Below are 25,850 nucleotides of genomic sequence, written 5' to 3'. Positions count from 1 at the left end.
AAAGATAAAATTGCATCATGGCCATAAACCAATTTATAAGGAGACGTGTTCGTCGATCCTCTTAATGAATTTCGATAAGCCCATAACACTTGCCTTAAAGTCTCATGCCATATTTGTGGTCTTTGACCAATTTATTTCTTAATCAAATTAATTAAAATTTTATTTGTAGCTTTAACTTGGCCATTTGCTTGCGCATAATATGGGGTCGAAGTCACTATAGTTATATTTCTTGATATTGCAAAATTTTTAATACGATTGCCAGTAAACATGGTACCCTGATCAGTGCTGAAAGTTTGAGAAATTCCAAATCGATGAATTATATGTTCTTCTATAAAATTAATAATTTTATTCTGACCAACCTCTATTAAAGGAATAACTTTGACCTATTTTGTAAAATAATCGATAGCCACCAAAATATATTTGTGATTTTTAGATGATGAGGGATGAACAATTCCAATCAAATCCAAAGCCTATCCTCTAAATGATCAAGATTTTATAATTGAATGCAACTCAGAAGCAGAAATTTGTGGATTACTTCATGTTTCTGACACTCTAGACATACTTTTGCATATTCGATACAATCTTTAATCATAGACGGCCAATACACTCGATCACGTTGAATTACCCATTTCATTCTTTTACCAGCTTGATGAGCACCACATATACCCTCATGGAATTCACCAAGAGCAATAACTATTTCAGATTGACTTAAATATCTCATGAGGCTTCCTTCAATGCCTTTTTTATACAATTCATCGCCTATCATTACAAAATTTATTGCCTTTAATTTAATCTTTCGATCAGCCTGAACATTAGGATTTTTCAGATATTCTGCAATTAGTTTTCTCCAATCATCATCATCCCACTCATTTATGACCAAAACCTACCTTTCTTCGATAGGCACAAGAATTTGTTGGACTTTTGCTAATTTTTCTAAGGTCTAAGGAAGAACCTTGTATTTTGATGCAATTTGAGCCAACTCATTAGCAATTTTATTTCAAATTCTTGGAATATGAACCAAAGATACTTTTCGGAATGACATTACTAACTCCCATGTTATTGATAAATACTTTTGCAACTTGTCATTATTACACTTAAATTCTTTCGATAACTGTTTTAAAATCAATTAAGAATCCCCTAAAATTTAGAAATCTAATACCTCCTTGTCAATCAAAATTTCTAATCCCAAAATCAAAGTTTCATATTCAGCTATATTGTTCGAGCATGTGTATTTTAATTTGAACAAAAATTTCAATGGGATACCTTCTAGAGATACAATCAAAATGCCAACACCAACACCATCCTTATGTTTCGATCCATTAAAGTATAACTTCCAAAGTTTGGAACTGACCTCAATAATATTTGCCCAATAGTCATTGAGATTATTCGGTCAATCAACTAGAAAATCTGCAATGACCTGGCCTTTAATTGGCCGGAACATATTGCAAATTACACTCTGTTAAGGTGAGCATCCATTTGCCTAGTCGACCTCTTAACACTGGATAAGATAACATATATTTTATCAAATCCGTCTGAGCAATTACCTTTGTAGTTTTTGCAACCATATAATATTTCAGCTTTGTACAAGCATAATATTAGGACAGACACAATTTCTCAATAGGAGAATATCTTATCTCGATATCAGATAATACACGACTTAAATAATAAATTGCTCTTTCTTGTCCTCCCTCATCATCTTGAGCCAACATACACCCAATTGTATTTGTCGAGGTCGCAATATATAATTTTAAAGTCTCAAAAGGGCGCATTATTGCCATCATTGGTGCTCTTGACAAATAATCGTTAATTGAATCAAATATTTTTTATGTTCACATGTCCATACATATTCGGACTCATTTTTAAGTTTGACCAAAGTCGAAAAGACGCGTGTTCGACTAGATAAATTAGAAATAAATCGACGAAAAAAAATTCTTTCCTAAAAGATGATTGAACCTCTTTTTTCAATTTAGAAGGTAGTAATTCTAGAATTGCTTTTGCTTTGTTTTGATCAATAGAAATTCCTTTCTTTTGTACCACGAACCCTAAAAAAATTTCTGCAAATACTCCAAATGCACATTTTAGAGGATTCATCTTTAAACCATTCAGTCGCATCATTTTGAATGCTCGACATAAGTAATCGAGATGTTGATCCATCGAATTTGACTTTACCATCACATCATCGATATACACCTCCATAAATTTTTCTATAAATTTATGAAAAATTGTATTCATGGCACGTTGGTACGTTGTCCTAATATTTTTTAAACCAAAAGGCATCATTATCCATTTATAAGTTTCCAAAGTTCCAGGACATCGAAAGGCAGTTTTTGATATATCATCCTCAGATATGAAGATTTGATTATAACCAGAATAACCATCCATGAAACTTAGAATTTCATTACCTACTGCTGAATCGATTAACATATCTGCCACAGGCATAAAATACTCATCTTTGGGAGTAGCATTATTTAGATCCTGAAAATCAATACAAACACATAACTTTCCATTCTTTTCCATAACTGGCACAATATTTGATACCCAGTCAACATAACGAGCAGTTCAAATGAATTTTGCCTTAATCAATCTTTCAATCTCTTCTTTAATTTTAAGATTAACCTCAAGAACAAAACATCGAGGCGCTTGTTTAACCGGTCAAGAGAATGGTTTTAACACCATGTTCTACCAGTGATCGGTCAAGTCCGGAAATTTCATCATAATCCCAAGCATAACAATCTTTGTATTCAATCAAAAGATTGATCAAATTTGCTCGAAATTTCATGTCAGTATTTTTGCAAATATAAGTGGGTCTGACATTGTCATCAAACCCCAAGTTAATTTTCTCAAGAGAGACTTGATACTCAAAGCCTCTTTTGCCATGATCATCATTTACTGAAGATTTTTCAAAATCCAAAGGTTCCAAATCATAAATATAGTCAAAAGAAAGATCTATTGAATCATATAAGAAAAAACAAACTTTATTATTAATCGAATAAACAATTGATTCTCTTACAAATCCCTATGAATTGAAATACATATAGAATCGAAACTATTACTAGATTCAATTTTAGGAATCGAAGCTATACTAGGAATTAAAAAAATGGAATTGAAATTCCTATTCTACTAAACTTCATCAGAAGAATCATTTCTAGAATATAAAACATTTTTTGCAGAATGAAAACTACTTAGATAATCTCTTAAAGAGCCTAAATAGTACAATACATCTTGCCCATTAGCCATGACAAAATGAAATCAAACTCACACACTGAACAAAATCACCCCCAGCCAGTAGGAATATAATCAAGTACTGGGTGTCGAAGCTTACACTAAGTCATTCTGAAGTTAAAAAGCAACCTTCACAATTATAATAATTGAGCATCCTATCAACATCAAGAGATTTCAGTTTATCATTATACACTTTGAAACCAATATGCATTTGCTCAACATAAAGACTTGAATATGCCTTTATTACTTCAGACTTTTCTTCATCATTCCAAAGAAGGATATTTTGATGCACAGTCGAAGGTATAGCTCCAACACCATGAATCCAATCTTGACCAAGTAAGGCATTATAACTTGCCTTTAAAGAAACTACCACAAAAATCGTGGTCCGAGATGACGATCCCACATGTACTTCAAGAGTCACCAGGCCTTTTACAGGTGTTGATACTCCACTATAACCAGTCACTGAGATATTTGTGAGTATCAGGTCATCAAAATATTTTTTCACTTTGATTAGTATCCTCTCCGGCAACAAGTTAATTGCTGCGCCGCCGTCAATTAATACTTTATTAACACAAATACCACTCATACAAGCGGTAATGTGTAAAGATCGAAGATGTGACATCTGCTTCTCTGTTGGCTTCTGGAAATGTCCCAATTCTTCATTTTCACGAATAAAAGCAAAAGATTCTCCATCTTCCACATCATAATCATCATTTGAATTCTCTTCATATTCTCCCAAATATTCTATAGGGATAATGGAGATGGTACTCACCATTTTCTCATCTCCTTCATCAAAATACTCCTCATCAAGATTAGCATCTTTCTCATCAATTTTAATCGGGATAACTTTGATGGCCATCTCTTTCTTATTTTTAGTGAAAGTAATTCCTTTAGGATGATTTTTCCCATCAATAGAGAAAACTATTCGTGAATGAAAGGAAGGAATTGCCCCTGTGCCGTCGAGGTCAATGACTTTTCTGACACCAATTGACGTGCAAATCTTTCACCTTGATTACCTCTTGCCCTTCCTTGGAGATATGGATATCGACCTCGATTGAAGCTCCTATAACCCTTTTGAAATTGACGTTGTCGTTATTGAGATGTTTCACGATCCCGAAACTCTCGACAATTCTTGATCTATTTGACTCCTAAAGCTTGTGAACAAATAAGTGGAGGAACAAAATTTTCTTGAGAACTTCGAGAACTCTGTTTATCTTGTCGTCGAGTGGGATGCCTCTGACGAATCTGTTCCTGAGCAAACTCCATTTTCATTCTTTCCTTTTCAAATATTGTCGCAACCTCAATATCAAATACAACATTACATCGAGGGCACAAGAAGACATTTTGATCATTTAATTTTTGTTGCATCAGAAACTCCAATAGTCCCTCACCAACACCAAGATACACTGATCGAACATTAGTTTGAAAGTCTCCCAAAGTAGTGTGAAATTCATAAGTGAAGCCAACCATGTTGATCTCTAAGAGAATAGGCTTAGCAAAATTTACTCCAGCATCAAAAAGATCAGTATCAACTTTCATATCCTTTTTGCTATCTTCGAACTTCAATCTCCCTTCCATAATTGCTTCTTGGATCAAGTCCTTGAAACAGACACAATTACTAGTCGGATGGCTAGTTGCTTGATGAAATTTGCAATAAGTTTTTCTTTTAAATCTTTTATCGAAAGTAATGTCTTGCCTTCAGGCAAAGTCAATTGTTTATCTCTAAGCAAAATATTAAATATTTCATATCATTAGCTTTATCCACACTTGTGATTTTCTTTAGAAAAGAGCAAACATAAGGTGGACCTTTTTTCAACTTAGCCAAATCGACTTCAGGAAATTCAACATCAAATTCCTCACTCGAGGACTCCATTTCAACATACGAAACCTTTTCCTTTCAAGCAAAGATTTTATTTTTTAACTTTTTCTCACTTTTAAACTTTTCTTTTTCTTTTCGAAGAATTTCTACCTGACGAACCCTTTTCGCTAAATGAGCTAAATCAGGTATATGCATATTAAGCAACTTTCGACGCATATCAAAACCTAACCCCATAGTTGCTATTTTCACTACTTCACTTTCAAGAAGTGACGCATAACATCAACTTTGAGCATTCTTAAAATGAATCATGAAGTCCTCAATCAACTCCCCATCATCGCGCTTTAAAGCCACTAAATCAGTGATTGTTACATTTGATTCCCCTCTTCTATAAAATTGGGAATGAAAAGAACTCTCCAATTGTGCCCAAGTTACAATTGAATTGGGCATGAGATTTGAAAACCAAGTAAAAGCATTCTTCGTTAACGAAGAAGGAAAAAATTTTATTTTTGAATTTTCATCATTACTAAATTGCCTAATTTGACCATATATCAAGCGATATGCTCAGTAGTCGATTTACCAACCTCTCCTGCAATCTTTGTTATTATCTTAGAATTTTTTACACTCCTAGGGACTTCTGTCATTTGCAGGACGGCAGAAAATGCAGATACAAAGCATGGTTGATTCATAAAACTCACATTGAATCTGACCTTGCTAAGAACATCTTCAACAATTCTTGTAACTTGATAATGTTCACCACATTGATTAACTCACATTCGAGCCAATAATTCATCTGCATTTTGATCGCGTCGGACTACTCGAGGGATATCTCCACCCAAATGTATATCAACATCCCTATTTCTAGGCATGTTCTCCAAATCCTTTGGAATTACTTCAATATTTTGTCGATTCCTTTTGTCATAATAAAAAAATTCAAGCAATCCACTCGACTTTTATGTCTAGCAAGACGTTCAAACTTTGTCTCATGATCACCCATCATAGGATTCAAAATAATAGTTATACTTTGACCAAATCATGATGGCTTTTATCGACATGTTGTCAAAACGCTGCTATTGAACCAATGCCATTTGATGTTGAACCCACCTGATAATCGTGGACAAACCAAGGATGCTGCAAAGATGCTTGATTATTAACTGCCCCTGATGCATTTCTAAATCGAATTGAAGGCCTATAACCACCCATGGGTGGAGTATAACTCGGAGGAGGGTTGAAAGGAGGCCAACCTACAGTTACTGGTGGTCATGCTTGTGTTGGAGCGATTCGTGGGCATGGGTTACTCCCACTATTCCCAATAGGAGGATTGCTAACCGTCATATTTTCTTCCAACATACTACCTTCCACATGCGATGTCAACTCTACAGAAGTTTGTACAACTATAGGAACGGTCATTAATCGATGACCCACCATTGGTATTAGAAATTTTATTCGCCATATGTATAATTCTTTCACTTCTAAGTGCATAAACTAAATCATTACAAAAAATCTTTTGACATGCTTTTTAAAAATGGTCCCACCGGACGTGCCAATTTGTTATACAGATTTTTAGCAAATCTAGGTTGGTTCAATATCTAGTAATCTGGGAGCGAAACCTACTCTTCTTTAAGGATTTTCAGTTTTTAGTTACGCATAAAAGACTCTTTTTGGACTAGTGATAAAAAGAAAGAACATATAAATGAAAGATAAAAGCTACAAAGCATGGAATGAAAAGGTGTAAGAGAAGCAAAGTAAAAGACTAAATTTAAAGAAAGCAATAAATCGCCTTTGATGTGATCAAATGACTTTAAAATTCAAATACATTGAAATCAAAGAAAGAAAAGAAAAGGACTTTCAGAAAAATAAATTGCTAGAAAGGAAATTTGCAATGAGAATTAAAATGAAAGTAAAGACTATGGAAGGAACCCTACAGAAAAATAAACTCTGAACAAAAACAAAAAGTCTCTAGGGATGTGATCTTGCAATAGCTTTTTCTAAAAGTGAATTCCAACCCTTATTTCTCTCAATTTATGTCTATTTATAGTCTTTTTCAATCAATCAAAATTCCTTCACGTACTCCACATACAAGAAAATTAATTATAACTATTCCCGCTACAACAATAATGTGATAATTGTCTTCAACTGTCTCAATTACTGGCCTCTCCATTGCTTCGATCACGGATTCTCATTTTCGATATGCATCTTCGATTAACCTAATTTGCTCATCAATGATTTCTTTCGACCACCTTAACTCCTTAAGCACTTTCTCAACATAGTCCAGACAAATATTTTTTATTTGTTCATCATCAAATTTGTTATTTTTAGCCAATAGCATGATTCTCAAAATTCTATGGTTAATATATATTCATCAAGATATCTTATCTAAAATAATTAAATTCATGCATATGCATGTATACTTAACAACACTTATGTTTAGTCCTTAAAAAAATTGAGAATTTTATTAATAAAAGATTTAATTACTCTGTTAGTCCCTATAGTTTTACCAAATTTTTTAATTAAGTTTTTAAACTTTTTCCTTTTAATTGGTCCCTACACTGCTTTTAATTTTGTAACTACTTCCTTTTCATGTTAATAATATTAAAATTAACATAATATTTTTACCAAAATATATATGGTCAAAGATTTAATTAAGTTTTTTATTATAAATACCTTCAATTTACGAAGAAATATTCAGTAAACTCTAATATTTGTTACACTAAGAAGGACTTAATTACAAAATTAAAGTAATGTAGGGACCCAATTAAAAGAAAAAAAATATATATAAAGACCTAATTAAAAATTTAATGAAACTATAGAAACCAACAAAGTAATTAAACGTTTAATAGAATAATTATATAACAAATATTTATTTTTCAAGTATTTTTATGCTAAGTCTTAATTTAGATTAGATCGCAAGCCAATTTTTAACCATCTCAAGCAAGATTTAGATTGGATATTCAACAAATCTAAAAATTTTAAATGTTTTTTTTTCAAACATTCTCAAGACTAGTGACTCTGATCGACTCCTTACCAACCTAAAAACTTTAAATATCCTTTCCTCAAGCTTTATTAAGTTAAGTCTCGACTAAAATTGGATCGCAACCCAACTTAACAACCACCTTATATATTTTTTGCCCTTCTCAAGCAAAATTTTAATTAGATACCTTATCAATTTAAGAATTTTATATATTATTTTTTTTTTTAAGTTTTAAGATTAGAAATCACTGTTAGATCAATTTATAAGATATTTATAAAGTTTAAAGATTCGAAAATTTTCACAAGTTGTTGAGAAGTTCGAGAACTTAGAAATTTTAGTTCAAAAACTCATATTTCTAATATCTAATTCTAAGATATTTTCTAGTGAAAAGTAAACTATTTTTAAAGTTAAAAGAACATAAATTCAAACTAAAATATGAAATGAAATGATCTAGATTACAATTTTTAAAATATCTTTTAAGATATATATAAGAGTTACAAAAGAGAATGAGAAAGAAAGAGAAGAAAATCTGGAATTTTTTCAGTACTTCATTTCTTCCATAGTTTATTTTCTTTTCTTTTAGAATTTGAGATCTTATATATAGTCAGAGAGTATTAAAAATCTATTGAAAATCTCTCTTTTATCTCTATATCTTTGTTATTTAGAATTAGTGTAAAATCCGGGTTACGCCCGGATCAAAAATATTATTTTAGTTAAAAAATTAGTTAGTACATATTCATTAATATTAATAACTGTGATTTTAAATTTAAAAAAATGTTCAAGAAAAAAATATGTTCCATTTTTTATATTCGATAAATAATTTTTCTTTTTTAGTTTATATTAGCAAATTTTACTTATATGTAAAAAACATATTATACATGTATATTAACAATATTATTGGGACACAAATATTAATATTTAACAATATTTTACAATTGAACATTATATTTATTTTTAGTTAATTTTAAACTTGAGATTATTAGTTCACTAAAACAAATTTATTTTATATTACTTCTAATTTCAAATAAATAATATATGCCAAATTAATAACTTCTTACAGAAAGAATAATATATTTTAAAAAATATTATTATTTAAATTCGACTTACAAATGATCATTATTTTTTTATATAATACTCGTTATACCTAACAAAATTTCAAATTTTGAACAAAGATATTTAGATATATATGATTATACACAAATTTAAACTTTTTTACAAAGAAATAAGTTAATTTAAAATATTTATAAAATCCTACTTGTAATTGTTCATTTAATATACGTAAATTGTATAAAATGTATAATAATATATTTTTGGTACGTTATTTAATTAGTGTTATGTATTTATTTAATTAAATTTATTATCTATTTAAATTTCTAATTAAGTATACAATGATAAACCCTCTCAACAAAAAATGCATTAAATTAATATAGAGTTATATGTTATTTACAAAATGTTCAAATACTAATAATTGGATATTATAATTAAATTTAATTAGCCTCAAATAACACATCATAAACTTGCACCAATAGCTTATGTTAAACAAAAAAAGAAAGTTATCTTCGTTTAATTAAAACTTATATGTATCACAATTATTTTTCTAAAAAACAATTAGGAGTTTAAACTTTTTGATACATATAATTTTTTTTCAAGTAGATAAGTTTTTTAAATTTCCAAGAATTGAGTTATAATGTAAAGTTTAATTATCCTCAAATAAAAATAAGAGTGTAAAAAAGTGCTAAATCTTTTTATCGTAAACATTTTAAATTTGTATGTGATTGTTGTCCTCTAAGATATACTTCTCATCCTTGATCAAAATAATTCACAAAAGCTCTTTATTAAGATTTATAAAAGTAAGACACTTGCTTTTATAACTAAAAATTACTTCCAATCTGCTTGCCTTTATAATCCCACATTAACCTATAGAAATTTAAGTTTGCTTAGATGAAATTTTAAATTCAAGAATTTTTAAATTATATAGTTTACATACTTATTTAAGTTATCCAAAATGCAAAAAATATTAAATAAATTTTTTGGTTCTTATAAAATTCAAAAATAGTTCTTGTAATTTATTATAATTATTCAAATTTTGATACTAAAACAATTAAAGAAGATTGATTTTGATTTCACAATTAATTTATTTATATTAATTGTTAAGGTGGTCTCAAAATAAATATAAATGTTATATGTCAAATTTATACGTATATCAATCAACATTTAAAAAATTAAGCCACTATTTTAATTCATAATTTTTACAAAAAATATATCAATATAATCATCGTTCTTTAAATGAAACCTCAAATCCAATGAATCTTTTATTTTTATTTTCTTTTCTGAAAAATTCAATGTTGTTAAGATAATACCAATGAAATTATAAAATCATATTAAAAAAAATTGAACTTAAATTCATTTTAAATTATCAATATAATCAACTCCACGAATATTATTTTAACTTTTTAATAATGAAAAAATTATTGTTTATTTTGGACAACTTTTTTCAATCTCAATTACACAATTTTAGATAGGATGAACTATATATATATATATATATATTCTGGTAACACAAAAAAATACCAAAATCTTATGAGGAAGCTCATCAACAATTCCCCATTGAAAAAGCTCACAAGTGAAATTCAAAATATCCAAGCAAGTGTGATTCACCATATTAAAAGAAATAAGAATATGTATAACTATAATCAAGACTTTTAATTACTTTTTTATCAAAGCTTATATAAATAAAATATTTAAATTTATGTACCATAGATGAGTAAAATCAAATGCAACTAATCTTTATTGGGATAATCTTTTTAATAGATTCAGCAGATTGCAACAAATGTTGAACCAATGCAAATCAAAATAAAACCGCCAAACAAACTATTACAAAAATATAAAATGGCATGAAAACTAAAATGCTTTGTCTACAAAAATGTAGTGAGAATAAGAGCAACTGCAATATCAAGAACCAACACCTGAAAGAACAACCACTTTCCACCTCACAATTTTGCAATGGTAGCCTCTAGTATGCGCCACCATTTCAGCATCCATTTCTGGTATGTATAAAAAAAAGAAAAGAAGAAATACAGAAAGAAAGAAAATTAACGGCTCAATGAAATATTGGCATTAATTCCTCCCCAAAATTCACATAGACAAATACAAAAACATCGTATGAGCGACTGAATTATCACAAATTAATCACATACAGTTATGAGATTGTTGCACACATATATTGCTAGAAGGAAAAAAGAAAAATTTCAGTAAGAAATTCACAGTTGAGAAAAAGAATATATGAAAAAATAGTTGTTGTCATCCTTGATATTTTGCATATCAAACACACACATGACACATATACAACACTAAAAAAATGTGCAACAAAAAGAAACTTAAAAAAAATAAGAAGAATTTTAACATTAGTATCACAGAAATTATTGGAAAAACTTTTAGATTATCATAATAATAACCACCTTAATTTATTAGCAACATTGTATAAAAAAAGATCATATATTTACCTCTTGGACATCAACACCTTGATAACCACCTTTAAAAAAAGACTTCTAATGCTACTGGAGCAACTCCAGTCATAATGGTTAGAGTTTAAGCTTGCTAAGATCAAACTTCAGACTCAAGAAATTTCAAAGTCTATGATTTAACTTGCTTATTGAAGTTAACCAAAATATAAAAAATGTTTAATAAATTTTTTCGATCTCATAAAATTTGTATATAGTTCATGTAATTTATCATATTTACTCAGATTTTAATGCAAAAACAACTCAAGAAGATTGGTTTTGATCCACAATTAATTTGTTTATATTAAATGTTAAGTTGGTAACCTTAAAAATAATATGTGGACAAATAGAGCATTAAAGTTTGCAATACATTTCTTAAAATAAAATTAAGTTTTAGGACTTGTAAATTTAACAATTACACTTAATATACTTTCTAGCTAAACTCTTAAAATATTTTTAAGGCAAAAGGAAAAAAATTTCTACAGAAATTGAAAATTAAAAAAAATCATACTTTAGACTATGGCCAAAATTTTGTTTAACAAAAAATAAAATTACATAATTCTACTTAAAACAATTACTTTGTCATAGTTTGAAGTGTGACAATTAATTTGGAATCAGTAGATTCATCTTATTTTTTAATCTGTAAAACATGTGATGCTGGATACCTTTATGAGAGCACACCACCACCAGCCATTATCCCCAAAGCAATGACTCCATGCAACACATACTCCATTTCTTGTAGAAACACATGAACCTGAAAATTCACAGATACATATAGGTCTATGATTATTAATTTGGCATAGCTTGAAATAGACCAACTAACTAACTATAAAGTGATAACATATTATCTCCATAAGAAAGAATTATATTAGAAGAGTAATTTTGATTTAGTTAACAAAGGCCAAAAGAAATCAAAATACCAATAAACACACTCAAAAAATTAATGTAATCTAATACTATATGCATTTAGATTTGGAATTCAATCTTGAATCGAAACAATGCATAAAGCACAAATCAAGAGGGGTGAATTATTTTATTTAAAACAAAATAAAAAAGAACATCCTGCCAAAACATATATAACATAGAAAGAACCAAGCATAACCTGTACCAAATAAATTTTAGGAAGAAAATCTTATAATTAAATTATGCATATTATGGTTATTGCCTATAGAAGCATCGAAGCTGGAAAAAAGAAAATGAAAGAGCTTAATTATTTTTCTTTTTTTTTTCATCCAGTCCAGTAAAATCATCACTGATGAACACAAATTTTCATCCCATTTTGCATATACACAAACATAATAACACTGAAACACTATATCACATTGATTACAATCACACAACAAAAAATTAAAATCAAAAGATGAAAGAATTTAAAGCAAATAATAACTTTAAGTAATTAGAATTGATTCATGGAATTAAACAATGTCGACTATCTACTAAACAAAAAATAAAATAATTCTTCTATGACCGCTAATATAATTATGAATATAATGACATAAAAAAAGTGGTGGAATTATTAGAACAATAGAACACCGCCACTCTCTTTATCCTTTGTTATGAAATAAGATTGAACAATGAATTACAGATGGTCAAGTTATGTTAATGAATTAATTAATTTATGAAACATTTAATGTTAGAAATTAAAAGTTAGACCAAGGATTAGTCTTGATGTCCAATAATCTCATCTATTATTTATGAATTGTCAAAGAAATGGAAAAATATCAAATTTAAATGACAAATGTCAATTTAAAGAGTGTTAATACCAGAAATTAAAAATTAGACCAAGGATTGGTTTTGCTGTCCAATAGTCTCATCTATTATTTATGAATTGTTAAATGAATGAAAAAACATCAAATTTAAATGACAAATGTCAATTTAAAGAGTGTTAATGCCACCATAAAATGCTTTCAGGAAGGCAAAGATCATTGTATGAGACATTTATCTATCAGCAAATTTATCTCCTCATCTTAATTAAAAGTGTTAATGCTGACCATTGCAAATTACGATAATAATGAGTTATTATTAATGATGTTTAACATAATTCTGCTTTTAATGCTTCAGTGCTGCTCATTGTGGTACTCCCAATCATAAGAATGAATGGAATTTAGATTAATGTAATCTAATACTATATCAAATGCATTTAGATTTGGAATTCAATCTTGAATCGAGACAATGCATAAAGCACAAATCAAGGGGAGGTGGATTATTTTATTTAAAACAAAATGAAAAAGAACATCTTGCCAAAATATATATAGCATAGAAAGAACCAAACATAACACATTTTCAAATAAATTTTAGGAAGAAAATCTTATAATTAAATTATGCACATTATGGACTAAGTTTTCACATAGTGGTGACTACCTATAGAAGCATCGAAGCTGCAAAATAGGAAATGAAAGAGCTTAATTATTTTTCTTTTTTTTTTCACCCGGAAAGAAATTAAAGCAAATAATAAATTTAAGCAAAAAATAAAACAAATCTTTTATGACCGCCAATATAATTATGAATGTAAGGACCAAAAAAATGGTGAAATTATTAAAACAATAGAACACCGCTATTCTCTTTATCCTTTGTTACGAAATAAAATTGAACAATGAATTATAGATGGTCAAGTTATGTTAATGAATTAATTTATTTATGAAATATTTAATGTTAGAAATTAAAAGTTAGACCAAGGATTGGTCTTGATGTCTAATAGTCTCATCTATTATTTATGAATTGTCAAAGAAATTTAAAGAATGACTGTTAGACTAAAATATTATGACAGCAAACATAAAGAACTGGTTAAAAAAATAAAAAATAAAAAATCATATATACGTACTAAGAAAGAAAATTTAAAATCAAGAGAAAACCACATGCTTTATGCAGAAAGCACATAATAAATACTGACCATCTTCCTCAACCTTAATGAGCAATACATAATGCAACAAAAAAAACATTAAAGAGAAAGAGAACTAAGATGGATTGTTAAATGACCCAACTACAAATTTAAAAAAAAAAATCAGACAAAAGAAAAAGAAAAAGAGTAGCAGATAAACAAATAATTTTTTAAAAAAAAGTTCAATTAAAAATTTTTCAAATTAATTAAAATAATAAAGTAAACTACAAAATAATCTTTCAAGAAAAGTAAAATCAGAAACCAAACTTTAAATATATAATTTTCTTTTGAATTTTCATTTTGTCAAAGAAAGTAAAGTAGTAAACTACAAATTGACCTTTTATCTAGATATAATTAGTATCAAACAAAAGATATAAATTCTGGTCCCATAAAAAAAGTAACAACTTGCACTAATCTAATGGCAAAGAAGATATGGTGGCAAATATTCAGTATAATACGTTTTTGTTTAAAGGAAAACACATGTTCCACATGTATAATTGTATCATATTATAATTGAATAACTTCAATTGAAACTTACAATACTTGTTGATGATTTTTTTTCATAGTCTTCCTATAATATTAAAAATAAATTTAAAAAAATATAAAAGCCAATGGATTTGATACTTTTTCTCAACTGAAAGATGTGAACGACACTGTAACACCCTGCCATACAGAGTCTTATGCTTAAGTCATAATTCAGAGATGGCAAGGTATTACGACCTCTAAAATAAAAACTTAGTACGTATAGTAGTATGAATAATTGATTATAACTAGGAGCCTTTGTAGAAAAAGGGGTAAACAAAAACCGCAACTCAAAAGCGCAACACTCCGATCGTTAACGTAACAAACAATGATAAACCAACGCGAGATTATATATATACAAAGGAGTGTCAAAAACAGGAATATCAAGACTCAAGATCCGGCTGCGAAGATAACCGGTCCGAGCATAGCAATATATACATATGATAAAATAAGGAAAACCCCAAAGGAAACCCAAAGGGACACAAATACATAAAACCTATTCTCCAAAACCTCCCATAAGAGGAGTCATCACAGTTTGTATTATTTAATGGAGATAAAAGTATCTAAGCAAAACATATAAACCAAAACATAGTCCCGAGAACAAAGGATCTTCGCAAAACTAGAAGTCTCCAGCATGCCTCAGCGGGAAACCGCACGTCCTGCATCTGAAAACCACAAAATCCGCATGGGTGAGAACCAGAGGTCCCCAGCATGGTAACAGCTTCCACATATATAATACATAATAATAGAGGAAAGCCAAAGGCAATCCTAGAACTTCCTCCAGATAATTCAAAGCTTATAAACAAGCTAAACCATATAAGGGCATCTGACTAAAGATTCTTCAGTCTAACTAATACTTTCCTTTCCAATTCCTTCAAACCTCCCAACCACCAGCAGGAGTATATTGTAGCAAACACAGTTATATCAGACAAAGAATATACAAATAGGAGCAGTTAAGACATTTAGACAATTAGCAAGTAATATGCAGTCAAATAGGCAATCTCAAACAATTCACATAGTATGCATATGATGAATGCCTGTCCCTAGTGGCTGATGATATCATCTGTCGGTTATAGAGCCAACCCGACAAGTCCTAGTAGCTAACCATTGGACTGTCCCTCTGTCACGCATCCCCAACTCGAGTTATACTCGTTATAAACTTGATCATAATCATGATCTATATCCATCACCCTCACTGGTGAATATTTACGGGGGCGAGCTCATCCGGGTCTTTCACAGTACCCGGCCACACTTATGACATAGGGTCAAAAGAGCTTCGAGTCTCAACCTGGAGCATGTGGTGGCTAGCCACTGCTTCCTCCCAGGGAAACTCTCATCTCCAACAGTGGAAGTGCAACATTCACAATTCATTCAACAGCATATATGCATTTATACATGGCCATAATCATGGCTCCGCCGTAACACGGCAATAATCTAGCCTTCCGGCTCACGGTTAAATCCATAACCAGCCCATTGGCATCATGGTTAAATCCATAACCAGCCATCTCATTAACAAATACGGCCTTTCGGCCCATGGCATAACAAGCACTTCCACCACCATCCTCCGCATCTCACATAATCATGCTTGATCCTCAATGATCATTCCTTTTTCCCTTGCTTCACTCGCAAGTTACCTCATTCACTAGCCCCTTTTTAATAGCTAGGCATGTCATAATGATTTAAGACATAAATGGTGAGATTGGAGGCTTAGAAGTATGAGATTTGGCTTTTAAAACTCAAAAATCAACTTTGGGATGAAAAACAGGTCCACGCGTACGCGCACTCCACGCGCACGCGTGGATGGCCTCAAAAACTTATCGACGCGCAAGCGTCATGCACGCTAACGCGTGGATTAAAGATTTGCCAATCGACGCGCACGCGTGGGTGTTCTCGTGCCCCAGGCACAACACTGGCACAGTTCTGGCATAACTCTCGGGAAAATGGCTGGGCATTGGATGCAGCACAATCGGCGCGCCCGCGCACATCACGCGCACGCGTGGATGGCGCTTTCTGGAAGATCGGCGCGTACGCGCCAGGTGCGCCCACGCGCAAGGGGTCATTCTGCTAAATATTTTCTAAGTTAAAAGCTGCAGAATCCACAGATTTAAACCCCAATCTTCCGACGGACATAACTTCCTCATTTTAAATCGTTTTTCACCCGTTCTTCGAACGGCATGGACTTCCCGGATCCAATTTCATTTCTAAATAGATTTTGCACAAAACAGAGATCCGTAGTCCAAGTTATGTCCCGTCAAAGTATGCCCAAAACCATGTTTTTCATAAAAACCACAAAGTGCCATTTTCAAAACAAGCCATTTTCCAACTCTTTTCAAAATCTATCAAAACATGCCAATTTCATCCCCTTTCTTTGAAATCAATCAAAATGTATCAAATTCAACATCAAGCCTCCTCAACTCACACATTGACACTTTACTACAACTTACAAAATCACTATCTCATCATTTTACCCCACTTCACCAAGTGGCTCAACTCGAACATATTGACATATCATATACTATTCCTCATGCCAATTCTCAACAACACCAATTCCAATAAATCATTATTGTACACAATCAACATCACACTCACCATTAACATGGTTCAACCCACAATTCAACCATAACCAATCATCAAGCATATATCACAACATGCATATTTCTCATACATCATACCACCAAGGCATCAAATATCATCATCACATATATGACCACATCATATATCTCAATCATTCAACAACATCAACAATTCAATGCCTATCTTAGGGCCTCTAGCCTACGTATTTCCTACCACATTACATATTAGATATGAGAAACCGAAACCATACCTTAGCCGATTTTCCCAAGCTCCACCGGAGCACTTCCAAACCACTTATCCACAAGCTCTCAAGGCCTCAAAACCTCCAAGAACAGATTTTTCACCACCAAATCCCTTTTTCAAGCTTTTCAAAATCACCAATCAAGCTCCAATATTCACATATACACAACATAAGCCACAACCATCATACCATACACAACATCTCAAAACCCAAACATCATAAAATTACAAAATCACACTAGGGTTGAGAATCTTACCACACCCAAGGTCCAAGGAGACAAGATTAACCTTCTCCTTCAAGAGAGTTGGGTCCTATAACATCAAAGAACCCAAAATCTCAACATTTTTTCTCATAAAACTCGAAAACAAGGCTGGAATTTCGAAGAGCAAAACGTGGCTTACCTCAAGATTAATTGTATGGGTTTTGTAGAGCTCTCCACGGTGAACGCGTGGCCGTAAATGGAGCGGCAATCGGAGCTCTAGATCAAAAGTTATGGTGGTTTGAAGATCAAGTGAGAGATAGAAGGTTGAGAGAGTGTTCTTCCCCCATCCCTCTACTTTTCAGCGTGTTTTTTGAGTGTTGTGAGGAGAGAGAGTGCTGAAAACTAGGGTTTTGGTCTAGTTATGTTGGGCTAAGGGCCCACTTTGGGTCCGGTTGGCCCGTTCGGTCCAATCTTGGTCCGAATTCCATAAAATTGGTACCGAAATTCTCGTCTCAATCTCCTCTATCACATTTAGCCATAAAAATCACATTTTAGGCTTTCTAGAATAAATTCTCATTTATGGGTTAATTAGTCGTTAATTAACCGGGTTTTACAGACACCTTTAAAAGTAATTTACCTTGTCCATATAGATAATTATACATTTAGGTAGCTCCATATACAACACAAATGAATAAAAAAGTGTGGTATTTCAACTAAAAAGGTGTTAAATCCAATCACCAAAGACATGATATGCTAAGCAAAAGGATCAAGCTATTAAGTTCAGATCAAAGTTCAAAATATATTCAAATGGAGATTAACCAAATATTGGTCTAACAGATAATTATTCAATAGCATAATTAATAAGAGTTCAGTTTCAGTCCTCTATATGAAATGTACTGTAACCAAATTTATAACTTTGTCCTAGATCAAATCTCACTTTAAATTAAACCCCTATAGATAACCCAATTCAAACATGGCAAGGATCTGAAAAATAAGAACAGTAGTACTATACCGTGTGAAGTTTAGAACATACTTCAATGAGGCTACTTTAACTCCCTAAAAGCTCAATAAGCTTCTCAAGAACACTAAATGCTAATGACATGGCATTTGCATCATGGAATCTGCAAGAGAGGAGAAATTTGGGATATAAACATCTCTGTCAGTATCAAATACCAAACATATAAACCAAAATAAATATAGATCAAATAACGTAATGATCAGAGACCAAAATGCAAATATAAAATAGTATGCCTCAAATAAATTTAGTTGGCATAAATAGTATATTTTGCCAGAAATAATTTAGGATTATACAATACAGATTTGAACAAATTAAAATTTATCCATATACCATTATCATTTTATCAGAAGACAGATCAGAGATTCTCAATCTTGATAGTACCATCATTGATTCTCAAGAATAAGATCTTTAAAAGATGGATCTCAAAATACGATTTTGGATGAATAATTAAGAAAATGTATGAGATTTAGAAGTGAATATTATGATATATGTTTTTGGTCACCATATTCATTATCACTGTTATAAAACAGAAATTGCATGAAAGAAAAATACCTTAAGTTCATACGTACACTTCTGTCTCGTGATTTTTAATGGCAGGAGAAGAGCAGAAAGAAACAATAGCAAAATAGCAACTAAAAAATCATGGCAAAGGTAGAACAGATAAGGGGGCAAAGGAAGACCAGGTTAAGGGCACGGTGGCTATGGTCCTTTCCGACGTTGACGACGGTGAAGCAGTGGTGTATGTAGCTGAAGGGCTCCTCCTCTCCTACGTTCTCTGCTTCAGGTCTTCCTCTCTACTTTTCTTGTTCCAATTTTTTGCTCTCCCCTCCTTCCAATGACTTTCTTCTCCGGCGGTGGATTTAGCAGCAGCAGTGGCCTCCATCACTGTCGTCACCTCCTTCCTCTTCCTTTCTCCCTGACTGTTCTATTTTGTCTCTTCAATTGATTCAGCGGCGACGACAACCTCTCTCACTGCGGCCGTCGCCTCCGTCGTCTCCCTCTTCTGCTTCATTCATCGCGCTTCCCGTCACCGGCGTGGTTTCTTCTTCACTGCTACGGTGGAAAAGTGGGCTGCAAGGAGAACGTGTGAGAGGAGAGAAAATGAACGGGCTTCGAAGAGAAATAAATCACAGATTTAAAATTAAGATGCGAAGAACAAAAACTTGATCTAAATGAATAACAATATAATATATGCATGTCTATTATTGCAGCCTCTTGAATTTTGCATTCTCTTCTAGAAGGTAATTCACTTTAACCAACATACTACAATATAGAATTTACACAAAAATTTCAAAGATCAAATTATCATAAATTCATCATAATGTTATTCAAATAACTAAAAGGAAGAGAATTATCATCATACTACAAAAGGAAGGAGACTCCACATACAAAAAAACTAAAAAAAGGAAAAATTAGAAAAAATATCTTAAGTTAAAAAAAACAAATAAATAAATTAAATAAATTTTTGATTTGACATATAAAACTAAAACATTGAAAAAAAATTATTAATCAAAATAAGGAAAGAATTAAAAAAGAGTGAAATTAATCTATAGCAAGATTTTAAACTCATATCAATCCGCCAAATACTTTGTTCATTTTGAGATATTTAAATTCAAACTTACCTGAAGAAAGAATGTTGTCCCAAGAGCCCAAGTGTAATGGGTATAGTGCCTTGCATGTCTTCTACGTGAACCCCCCCCCTCATGTCTTTTTCTCTATCTGAAGTTCTGAACACACTGACAAAGAAACAAAATTATAAACAGTTGGTGAGCAAAATACAAAAAAGAAAAAGCTGCCAACTTTGAGGGTATCCGACATCATAAATTGCTTGAGTATTGATAAAAATTAGAGAGAAATGAAAGATGAGTATTGATAAAATATGAGTGTACTAATTGCTTGAGTTGGAGAGCAGCATGAACAATGCCCTTACCTCATTATCATTTTGAACCTGAAACATCTTTGGAATTATTATTTTCAAAATTTTGACAAATAAAAATACAAAATTAAGTTAGGACAAAGTTTTTCAATAAAGTATTTAACCAATTCTTTTTATGCAAATATTTCATATACTCTTGGAGAAATTTTCACTTATACAGAAAGCACACTTCCTTTCTTCTTCCCCCTCTCATTATTAACTTACTCGGAAAGACTAATAAAAGAGAGGCAGAAAGACTAATAAAAGAATCACAGAAACAGAAAAACAGCGAATCAACACTATGTTTCAATTTTCACATTTTATAGGAGCTAATCAAATTATTTTGCCCCATTTCATTGTTTGAATTTGAACAACATCATTTCACTCAAGTTCAATAATTTCATTTATTTTCTTATCCGTTAAAGCAAATAAATTCTAGTCTAATATTACATTCTGAACAATTCAATTCATCTTATAAAATATGCAAATAATAATAATAATAAAAAAAATAAATATTTTTTTCTCAAACCAATATTTTACATAGACCCTTCTATATTTTTCCCCCTTAATTTTTCTTATAGAAGCAGAAGAGTATAACAAAGCCCTTAGTTACCACTTACCAATATTGGAAAGTATGCTCAAAATGACTCAGCTCGCACTGCTTCAGAAGGGTAAGCCTGACCTGAACCATACAACACCACAACACAGTTTCACATTTCAACCCAAAATTTACTTTACAATCCACTAAAACTTTGGAAAAAACTAAAAAACAAAAGGGGTAAAAAGTGATGAATGTGTCGTATAGAAGAAGCCTCGCCATCATTTCTTATTAGCAGGAGACTAACGTCGATCTGAAATCTATTCCTGACTTCTCCCACCGTCCACATCGATTGGCTTTTCAGTATGACCCTCGTCGCTGTAAATCCCACTTAGTCGGTGGTTGCAACCTCTTCTGGGATAGTATCTTACTCTGGAATCACTTTGACCTACAAATTGGAAAGACTCTAATGATAATTTTTATCTATAATCAAATTAGATCAGAAAAGAGATAAAGGGGAACCAAAAACAAAAAGAGCAAGCCAAAACAAAATTATATAAATTTTTAAAAAATATATAAACATAGTTGGGAGGCTAATATTTAAGTCTATGAATTTTTATGTCAAAGATTACTGTGCATTAACTAAGTTTTCCCACAAAAGAGAAGAGAATTGAGATCTACTTCAACAGACATAACCTGGATGTCGTCTACTTCTAGAATTTATAAAGAAAAGTTTTAGAAAATTAAAAGGCAATAATAAATCCAGAGATGAAATCATTTTGGCAAGCATATAAAGAGCATTTCAGCCAATTTTGTTTTCGACAGTCACACACTTCAAAACCTCTTCCTTGCATAACAATACAAATTAGATCATTTATTAGTTCTGATTAAGAAATGTATACAAACAGCCATAACTTGCAGCTATAATGATGCAGTGGATACCGAAAAGTTCTCCTAATCAAATTCTATAGTTTACATGTCTACTCACTGAATCGATTTTGAGTTCAGTTTCACTATTTAAGTTACCTAAGTTCCACAATTAGAAACCACAAATACAGATCTATTTTGCATATTCTAATTATCAAAAACCGATTCTTCTAGATTGTTGATATTAGATAAAACTATTCAACTAACCTCTTCTTTTAAAGGAATCATGGACAATCCCAATAAAAAAGATTGCTTTCAACAGGGTCTTTTCTTAATTTAAACACATAAAAACACAAAGTAGTCTTCATCTCAAAGCATTGTTCTTACCAAAGCAATTCACACACAAATTCTCTATCCTTATTGAAAAAAAGCAATGAATCAACCGAGCGATTAGCGAGTGGTCAAGTCACTGCCTAAACCAAATGCCTTCCTCTGTGGACTAAGCATTTTCTCTTTTTTTCTCTTCTTTTAGCATAAAAATCCAAGGAGCCATTTTTGTTCTGCAACAATAAAACAAAACAAAACAAAACAAAATAAAAGTAGATTAAACTAAATAAAGCTTCATGTTAGATTGTTAAATACAAAGAGTCTATGAAATTGAGCTAGTTTTAAAGAGAAAGTCGAAAAATGAAGTAGAATCATTCATTTTCTAAATATGCAACTACTTGAAACTTCTTAAACCATATTCCACTTAATAAATCCTAATTGCAACCAAAACTCAAACCCCTTTTAAATTTCACCCTAAATAATGCAACATATATTTGTCCAAAATCATGACTTCAATATAAAATTATAAACTGTTATTTTTCTAGAAAATACCATGCACAATGCACGCAAGTTGAAACAGCAGATTCCAACAAAATATGAGCAAAAAGTTTGTCTTTAATCTAAATTGTGCACGTCATCAATATATAACAACCTCAGATTTAACTTTCATACTCAAAAAGCAAAGTGAAAAGTAGATTAACGGAACATTCTTTTCATACAAAATGTAAAACTTCCTCCAATTTAGGAAATTTCTTTGATGCTGTCCTCCTTCAAACTTAACTGATCCTTCACTCTGTATAGAGCTCAAGTAACCTCATAGTCTTCTCCGGTTACAAAATCGGAGTAACTATGATTAGATAAAAGATTAATTGAAGGATGTCATAACCAAGAAGAAGAGGGACATGATAACTATTCTAACTTTTAAAAAGAAAATTACCTCTGCAACACCGCCAATGACAGAATTTCAGATATCTGCGTTCTTTTCACCGGTATCGTCAACTTGCCGCCTGCTACTTTTTCACTGACGGTAGCTACACAACTCACAACTCACCTCTGCCCCTATTCTTTCTCTTCTCGCTGCATCAACAACTATTATCACCTTTCGCATATTGTTCTTCATCTTTGCTGCTCGATGGAAGCAGGTTCGGAGCCTCTGCCACCATCTTTTGTTTTTTCTGCTAGACGCTCTCCCAACTGCAACACCGACTACCGCCATTTTTTATCTTCTTTACCGGTTATTGGTTCCAACACCAATGAGATCCTTCTACTTCTTCACTGGTGATCTGTCATATTTTGAACCACAAATTATTTTGTGTATACTCCACATCTGCCTCAATCAGAGAAAGAGAGAATAAAAAAGAGAGAGGAATAAAAGAAAGGAGCTACTCAAATGAAGATGCAAAAAACATCTTTTTATGAAGATGGTTTGTATAAAAGTGTGATTTATTGATTTGGCCACACTTCAAATAAAAGCAACACTTTTATAACATATCAAAATCTAACCTTATAATCCATCATCTAAGGGTCAAAAAGAAAAATTATCACATGAAGACAATTATAATATTTTCATGAGAGTATCCACCATAAAAAAAATCAAGTAATGATCTTATTTTTAAAATTTGAATTTAAATTTATTTGGTATAACTCTCATTTCAAATATTCAAATTCTGATTCAAAAATGGAAAGATTGTGCTCAAAATCAATTTTTTCTTGCTTTCAAAATTCAAAATCTGAATTCCTTTTTTACTTTCTATTATGTCACCTGTCATTTAAATAAACCCACCACTTGTTGAGTAAATAAATTGGACACTTGTCAAGCAATGAAAGATATACTAGTTGCTTATTATATATAGATAGAAGATAGATGAGTATAAAAAACAAGTGTTTTATACTTCTGTCAGCCTCGTTTCCTTTTAAAGTAGCTTCATACTATATTTGTAGCTAATAAATGATAAGACAGCTGCTTCGGAAATATACAGAGCTAATATATATTAGATTTAATTAATTTAGAGATTCTTATATTTTTGCTAAATTTATAAGCGGTATATTTTAAAAGTATATAATTGATGAGTCCTTATATTTTATAAAAGTCTGCACTTCAGTTATTGCTGTTATAAAATGTTAAAAGAAATGAAACATTCCTAAATATATTTTGTAGGGATTTAATTGTAAAAATTAGAAATAATAAAGGATTTAAATATAAATAAATATAAGCTAGATTTTACATAAAAATATTTTCTTTTATCTTTTTCATATTATTAAATGAATAACATAATCTTATAAAATACTTTAAATTGAATACATCAATTTTATTTAGTTCATTGATATATTTAAGAAAAAATAAATAAAATTTTTAAAGTATCTTCCTATTTTTTAAATAAAAAGTTTTAAATTTTTATTTTTATACTTTCAAAATATATATATATATATATATATATATAAAAGAATTATAAGCATAATTAGAACAATGCATTAGGATGTTTAATTTAATCATTATTTTATATTTAAATTCATATAAATAATTATAAAACTTTCAAACATTTTGTTTAACAAAATAATTGTCTTCCATTACGCTTTGTATATAATCGGAGTCTTCTCTAATTAAACAAATAAAAAGAAACTTTGATATATGACAATATATTTTAATTTTCAATTAAATTTTTATCATTTACAAAGGGACAATTTACGGAATTAAATATACTGGCCCTCAAATTTATCATAATACATATTTTGAAAAGTGGATATCGAAATGCATTTTTTTCATAAACTATGTAAATCGTAACAGGGGTATCGCGGTTTACAAATGCACGTAATCCGCTACAGGAGTATCGCAGATTACATTTGAAGAAATTCATCACATAATCTGCGGTAGGGGTGTCACGGTTTATGTATGTTTTGCAGATATGCATAAATCGCTACAGGAGTCTAGCGGTTTATGCTTTAGTGTGCACTTAGTTCATTTTTTATGGAGGATGAGTTTTTGGATGAATGTTTGGTTTGTAATTTTTATGTATGGCACAACATAGGCTGGTGTTTTGATTTAATTGAAATTAGTCTCTTGAACTCATAGAGTTACCAACAAAATTAGAACACCTTAACTGAAGAGAATCACAACTACATAGAGAATCGCTAACAATAACAACGTCACCGTAAAACGAACAGCAAGTGCAACTTTACTTAACAATAAGTACAACTAAAACAGGACAAGAACACAAATAAGGAAAGAAAAATGAAAGCTAATCATGACGACCTAATGACA

This window comes from Arachis stenosperma, chromosome 8 (genome assembly GCF_014773155.1).
Source record: "Arachis stenosperma cultivar V10309 chromosome 8, arast.V10309.gnm1.PFL2, whole genome shotgun sequence".
Lineage (NCBI taxonomy): Eukaryota > Viridiplantae > Streptophyta > Magnoliopsida > Fabales > Fabaceae > Arachis > Arachis stenosperma.
The sequence above is the reverse complement of the archived record's forward strand: the minus strand, read 5'-3'. Positions refer to the sequence as shown.